Consider the following 6,966-nt stretch of genomic DNA (forward strand, 5'->3'; position numbering starts at 1 on the left):
TATTTTTTTTTAATAAATGTGAGATTGGGGAAAGTAGTCACTTTTTATTGGTGCATGTTTTAAATGTTTATTATAATGTGCATTTTTAATGTGTCTGGGTCCTGTGATTTTTGTTTAATTATTATGATTATAAAAAAAAAAATGTGATAGTTAAAGAGAGAGAGAGAGAGAGAGAGAGAGAGAGAGAGAGAGAGAGAGAGAGAGAGAGAGAGAGAGAGATTTGATAATTGCACTGAGCCATATCACAATGTCAATTTTACGATTAATCGTTAATCGTGCATCCCTACCTGAAATTTTAAAGATTTTGTCCTTGAACCTGAATTGCATGCTATATTTTATATATAGATGTTATTTCAGTAACTTATTTTGGTTATTCATGCTTCAGGCACTCATTCTGAACTCCTGATCTCTCTCTCTCTCTCTCTGAGCTCTAACTCATCCTGCTTCAGTGCCTCTCCACCACGGAGAGTTTGTTTGTTGCTCTTGAAGCATTTAATCCCCTCTCTCTTTGAGACGGGCCAGCGGAGAGCAAGGGGGACTCGCCGGCTCGTTACACGCTGCGCTACAGTAACGTCTGAGCGCCTTCTTAAGCTTACCTCAGGTACGTGCCGTCTCCACAGCGCGGTTTCCCGCCTCTAATTGTGGAAGTATCAGTGTGGACTTGCCTGTGTGGTCTGATGAAGTAATGCACGCATGGCGGCTCCCTCCTCCAGCACTCGCCTCCTGCTTCTCAGCTTCAGTCTCAAGCGAGACTGTACTTACATAAGCAGTCATCACATCCCCCTTCCACTTAGCCAAAGAAAAGTTTTGTGCAAGATGCCGAAAGTGAAAGAATGTGAGTTTGAGTTCTGTGCTTAGAGCTTACATTTGTTGCTAACAGTTCTATCATGTTAAAAATGTACTTTTCTTGTACAATGGAGGTCTGTTGCACTGGGACATAAACACTGCTTGACATTTTTTATCGATGGAAAGCTTAAATTCATAAGGTACACATCACGTTACTTAGAAATTTAGTATAGGGTAGACTATAATTTGTCAAACACGGATAAGTATGGAAGCTTGTTTCTGAATAAAAAAAATCAAAAAGGTAACTGCAGCTTTTTTTATTTACTATGTTGACTTAAAATTGACTTTATTTCTCACAATTCTGAGGGGGAAAACAGTGAAAATTGCAAGTTATAAACTCAGAATTGTGAGAAATAAAGTCAATTTTAAGTCAACAGAGTAAATGTATACTGTATCTCACAATTCTGAGGGGGGAAACAGTGAAAATTGCAAGTTATAAACTCAGAATTGTGAGATACAGTATACACTTGTAATTGCGAGATAAAAATCACAATTACCTGTTATTAAGCCCATGGCTGAAATAGGCTTTCATTGATAAGTCATCACATAGTGTCTGTTTCTATGGCCTGTTATAAGCCACATGCACACATATCTATATCTGCAATATTTTTTCATGAATGTGATTATTCTGCATATGTATATTGAGTAATGAGTTACATTCTCACCTCTAAAAAGTTATCCCATTTCATCTGGAATTTATAGTTTAGTGGTTTTTATAGCCACAGGCTGGTCAATAATGTGACATTTTCAGTGAAGATTCATTGATTTTTTAGTGTGAGTGATGAACAACCTCATGTTAATCGTTCCGAGGTGGCGGTCACACCGACGTGTCTGGAACGGTCGAATGTGGATCCTACAGTACACTGTAAAACCAGTACAACTTTGATAAATAAAATGGGTTCAAATTACTCAAAATAATTAAAAAGTTAATTCGCCTTTAATTTTCTGTGTAATTAGAACGAAAGTGAAATTTTAAGTATACAGCACTCAATTTCTTTAATTTGTTTTTTTCAGTTCACTCAAATAGTTTTACTATAATCCCGTATGATGTCACGCACGTGCGTGCTCCTCCTCCTTAAACTAGTTGCAAGTTCGCGAAGACGCCATGTTTTTGCTGCTCGCCTCGGATGAAAATAAGTTTGCAACGCTCGAAAACCTTGCTCGTATTTAATAAAAAGAGCGTTGGATATGATATTTTTCGATCGGGAATTTGAATTCGATCGGTGTTGTCTGTGAGGAAACTGCTTTCTGAACATGCTGGTGACAAGCTTTTCTTCATTGTGCTGCCCTCCATTATATTCCTCTTCTCCTTGGGCGAACTAATCTGGTAAATTCCCTGTTTTATTTTCTGCAAATAGTTTTGTGTCTTCGTAATGTATTTTATGCATTTGCAAAGCGAATAAGGATTTGAGTCATTTTATCCTTCCTCACTAAAGGTAACATTAATGTGGATTGACTTGATAAAGCAACTGTATTTAACTGTTAGTTATTAAAGTCTGTGTTTTTGCATCGGTTGTGCACACATTAACAAGTTTTCGGGCAACAATTTGAGTGACCTCAAAATGGCGGGCTGTGACTTATAGCCTACATGCACGTAAAGTAACAGTAGAGTAGGGCTGCTCGATTATGGGAAAAATCATAATCACGATTATTTTGGTCAATATTGAAATCACGATTATGTAACACGATTATTTCACATGACTGGGAACGTGTTGCATTTATTAAAAAGACACGGTAACACTCTACAATAATGTTAATTAGTTAACATAGTTAATGTATTAACTAACATGAACTAACAATGAGAAAAACATTTGTTACAGTATTTATTAATCTTTTTTAATGCTAGTTAATAAAAATACAGCTGTTCATTGTTTGTTCATGTTAGTTACAGTGCATTAACTAATGTTAACAAATACAACCTTTCATTTTAATAACCTATTAGTAAATGGTGAAATTAATATTAACTAAGATGCTGTAGAATTATTGTTCATTATTAGTTCTTAACAAAGGTAAGTTAGTTATAATGCCAATTAATGAACCTTATTGTAAAGTGTTACCAAAGACACCTTTCAACAATTCTTAAAAATCGAAATGTGAACATTGTACTTTTTGAACTATTAAAATAAATAATGTAGGCTAACAGATAATACTTCAATGAGTATTTTAATAATTCCCGCAGGTCTACCACTTATAATGCGGGAAATTCCCCACAAACATTGATTCACTTTAGCATGTAGATTGTATGAGTATCTTAAATGAATCCACACAGATTATAAAATCAAATCAATAATTTTAAAACTTTCTCCAAGACGCAATTTCACAAACCGCGTGAGTGTTCAGCGGTGATGCGTCTCTCTCTCTCTCTCTGTCTCTCAAAATGCGCTGGACAAAGCAAGCGTCGAAACTACACATTCGCGTTTATGAGTCGGGACATGATGGAATTGTCACTTGTACAATCGGGCCAGCATTGCATCGTAACTAAAGTTTATCATTTTCACTTCTTTTTAAGTCTTATCAGTTTAAACATTCAAGCTGAGAGAGTTTACGGCATCGGGAAGGGCGGATGTGCGCGTGCGCGCGTAATTCAGAACACAAGACAAAATAAGAGCGTTCCTTCAAGACAGAAAATGGCAAAATAATCGTTTTTACTCGATTATACTATTTTGGTGATCGTTGGGAGCAAAAATCGAAATTGAAATTGAAATTAAATTAATTGCACAGCCCTACAGTAGAGGTTTGACAATAATTTGATGCAATTTGTTCCACATGTTGTACATTTTTGTAAGGACGAATATTTATAAAATGTATTAAAATAGTTTGCTCAAGCCATACCTAAACGTTAAAGCTTGTGTTATTTAGGAGAGACATTTATGTTGTTCTTACTTAAAATGTAACATTTCAAAAAGCTAATTGTACAGTAGGCTATAAAAAATTTAAACGTTTAAGGTCTGTTTTATGTGATCAGACTGAGCATAATGCCTATTAAGTTACATGTGTATTCACATATATTTTTCCTAGTATTTTGGCAAATATTACAACCTGACTAACTTCTCAATCTCTCTCTTTTCAGGCAAAAAGTGAAGCAGCTGGCAAGTTTGGTATGTTTATGTCCAATTTTTGATTTAATACACTTTCATTGCATAATAAAAAAAAAGTGAATTCATATTATTTGGTGCACAAGTTTATTAAAAATTATTTGTTGCTATCTTTGTTAAAAGGAGTTAATGAAGACAGCACAAAGAGGTCATCACTGATAACCTAACCTTTTGGTGAGATCCTGAAACGCTGGCCTGCCTTTAAAATGGAGTCACAGGTAAAAAATATTTTTCTTAGTCCACTTGAAAATGTTTTATAGTTAAAGGAATAGTTGACCCAAAACTGAACATTTGCCGTTAATTTACTCTCTCTTGGGCCATGCTAGATGTAGGTGACATTCTTTCTTCAGTAGAACACTGAAGATGATTTTTAGCTGAACTAATGGTCCTTGGTGATTCATAAAATGCAGGTCAACGGGTGCCATCACTTTACGAGTCAAAAAACATAAACAAGCAACACAAAATTAATACCTGTGAGACAGAAATCTTGAGCTTCAGACTCTTGTTTTCCTGGTAATGTTATAATCTGTTGTCTATATCTGCTTTTTGACTCACAAAGTGGTAGCACCCGTTGACTTGCATTTTATAAATCACCAAGGACCACAGGTTAAACTAAAGAATAAGTTTTTAGTGTTCTACTGAAGAAAGTAAGTAACCTACATGTTGGATGGCTGAAGGGTGAGTAAACTGACTCTATTTTTGGTTCTTTTTTAGTGTCAGGTTTACACTCTAAACTTTACATAAAATGTTATTTTGCAGTACAAGTTTTTTTTTCTACAGGATCACAAATGTACACTGTGTACATATACCTTGGCTTAATCACTTATTAATTTGTGCAGATCTGATAAAATTTACTATGTCAACCTGAAGAACCACTTATTGGACGTGTTGGACCAGCATGCTCCCCGTCTTCAGAGCTTGTTCAGAAAGAAAGCTGCTCGCACAGTGGTCTGAAGTACTGAGTCAGCTCTTTAGGATATATGACCAGGTCAGTTGGTTACACTTCTTGATGCCTGATATAGAAACTGCAGTGGATTTTGAAATATTTTGGTTGTATTTACGGACATTTTAGGGTGATGCATAGTATCGTGTGGCTGTGCGGATTATATTCCCTGTTAAATCAAGATTCTCATACTCAAGTCTCTTATTCTCACAATGAAGGAAAACGTAGACATCCATGTATGACGAGCTGCCATCCTCCGTGCTCTCCCCACCTATCTGCAACTCCAACTTTTTCAAGACATGGGATGTAAGTGTTGCACTGTTTGGTTACCAACAATCTCACTTGCCATTCAGATCTCATCCTGGTTCTAGTTCCAGGTTTTTAATATATTATTTTTTATAATTGTAGTTATTGTATGGGATAGAATGGTTTGGAATAGAATAGATGTAAATATATGTCACTTATTAGCTGTCCTCCTTTGGAAGTTAAGAGTAACAGTTCTCTGTTCTTGTCTTCAGGTAGAACATTCTGTTGAACCAGACATTGATGATGTACCACTCGGTCTCCTCTTCATTAGTGGCAATTTAACAGTTGCACTTTTAGTGCACACCATAGAGAAAGGAAATTAGTTTTTTGAAAACGGCTTACAGATGTGTTTTAAAGTATGATTGTTCAACGTACAGTACGACAATGCAGTACATTGCAGTTTACGATGTAGAAATCATATCTTTGATTTCTGTATGCTAATAAGGTTATGTGCAGTGTAGTAAATAATTGAGCAAACATTTCTCAAGGGCCTTGCACTGTTTTGGAGAATTTCCATTTGACAAACAATTTATTGTTGATGTTTTCTGGTTTCTTAATAAAAGAGTAACTTGAATTTAAATTGTCTGTGTTAACCAGTTTGTTTTGTTTTTTTTTTGTTTTTTTCAGAATGTGTATAGTTAGCAATTTAGTTACTTGATAATGTAAATTAAAAAACTTACAAAAATGAATAGAGTAATTTGTTACTAATAAATTAAAACTTTTTATGAAGGTAAAAAATTGTAATGTAACAAAATAATTTAGTTATCTTTAATTAATTTTAATATGTACTGTGAACCCAAAAACTGCTTATAAAATGACTTGATCAATAATGTTAATAGTAACTTGTAAGATTAAGTAAGTATCAGTTAAAATTGCCTAGTACCAGTTACTTAAAAAAAGGATGTTTCTTTAACTTATAAAATTTAGTTAGTATCACTCAATGTTCGATGTAATCAGTTTCAACTATTTTTTTTTTTTTAGTTATATTAACTTATCTGGTTTTACAGTGTACGTATACATATCTATGGTCACTCACAACTATCTCAGTAATTATAAGGGTTTGAGAAAAAGGGCAGCCTTGACTTGACCTTCCTTTTCGACAATACATTTCAAATGCAATCATATCATCAGTTTTGTCACTCATCATTTGCTCTAACTGCCAAAAGTTGACATGTTTAAAGACAATTGGTTTTAAATTTTCATATTTATTGATGAATGGATGATTACTGGATGCTTAGTGAAGTCATGTGACAATAGTACAATTTAGAACAATTAATGTTGTTTATGCATTATGCATACTGTATGTGGAGTTCACATTATCATTCAATTATAAACAATGATGATAAATGTTCACGAATGAACATAAACCAACACATAGCATACAATTATGTAAATGCTATCATTCTAAATATTGAGGATCTGCACGTCTTGTCCCAAAATAAATCAATGAAAAAAAAAAAAAATATATATATATATATATAAATAATTCAAATGAATTTTTGCCATCAGATGTTTTGCTCTGATTGACCCACATTCTCACATAGCTCTTTTCTCTGAAGCCAGGTCATGGAGGAGGAGGAAAATATAAAAATATTCTCATTTATAATAAATGTGCTCTACAGCACACATGTTGGTCCATGTCATTGGTGTATTTCTTTAAAGAATCGTTGGGTTTGTGACTGCATTAAAGATGCAAAATCTGACCTTGGTAACAAACATAATATTTAAACAATTGATGGAGACAAAGAGTAAATGTAGTGTGCATGAACACACAAG

At 34.2% G+C, this 6,966-nt stretch overlaps 1 long non-coding RNA gene across 1 annotated transcript; it reads left to right on the forward strand.

The window, feature by feature from the left end:
• Positions 1–1,936: 1,936 nt before the first annotated feature.
• Positions 1,937–4,153, forward strand: LOC307160543. Its single transcript, XR_013821561.1, has 3 exons — positions 1,937–2,173; positions 3,917–3,944; positions 4,065–4,153. It is a non-coding gene; the product is annotated as an uncharacterized lncRNA (long non-coding RNA).
• The last annotated feature ends 2,813 nt before the right edge of the window (positions 4,154–6,966 follow it).

This window comes from Squalius cephalus, assembly GCF_949319135.1.
Source record: "Squalius cephalus genome assembly, chromosome: 6".
NCBI classification, from domain to species: Eukaryota; Metazoa; Chordata; class Actinopteri; order Cypriniformes; family Leuciscidae; genus Squalius; species Squalius cephalus.